A 932-nucleotide genomic window follows, 5' to 3' on the forward strand; every position below is an offset into this window, starting at 1 on the left:
ATCAACTCTCTCTATTCCTTGTCTTAACCTGTTTCGACCCCTCGCCAGGTCTTTATTAATTCTTTATCGCGCTGTATCGCTCGCTTACAACAATAACTATTAATATTTTTTAATTCCAGATGGCCTATAGTCGCATTTATTGCCTTTAAATGATGTTTAATAGCATGATGCAGTATTTCCTGATTACTCTGCAATAATTTTATTTGTTCAATAATTATTTGGAAATCTTCTGTGTCCATTGTTCCAAACAATGTTTTACTTATTGTTCCTATTGTGTCCAATAATCGTAATACACTACGCTTATTTTTCAAATTTTTATAAAGAGCTTTTTAAATAATTTAACAGTAAGATAATTTTTTGTTTCAATTATACTCAAAATATTCGAACAAGTTAACTTTCCGTTCTTCTTGAGTATACTGCAAAGTAGCTCCGTTTTATTTAAATATATTTAAATCTGTTGAAAACGAGAGTCCAAATCTCCAGAATGACGACATTTAATTTTATCGCCAATTTTTATTCTGATTTCATCAAGTTTATTAACTCAATTTCCTCGTAGTATACACTTGGTATTGAAACGATGTCCAATACAGCCTTTTCTTTCACTCATCGATTAACATTATTTGATGAGTGTCCTATAAGACAAGAATTCACGTTACTTTTTTCTATGAATCTTTACTCATATGTTTGTGCGGGTCAGGGTCTCGCCTGTGCTATGTGCTCCCATGTTAGAATTAATCTGCAAAACAAGGGTTCGTGTTACTTAATTTTTTACGAATCCATCCCATATCAGCAAGGTACACCAAGTGCCTTCCTTGCAGTGTGCTGCAAGTATAGTTTTCTTTCTTGTCTGTAACAGTTCGAAAAGAATTGCTGAAATCATAATGGTCACCTTCGCAACCATCATTAGTGCGTAATCTGTATGCCTCTCAACT

The sequence above is a fragment of the Trachymyrmex septentrionalis genome, unplaced genomic scaffold, assembly GCF_001594115.1.
Source record: "Trachymyrmex septentrionalis isolate Tsep2-gDNA-1 unplaced genomic scaffold, Tsep1.0 scaffold108, whole genome shotgun sequence".
NCBI lineage: Eukaryota > Metazoa > Arthropoda > Insecta > Hymenoptera > Formicidae > Trachymyrmex > Trachymyrmex septentrionalis.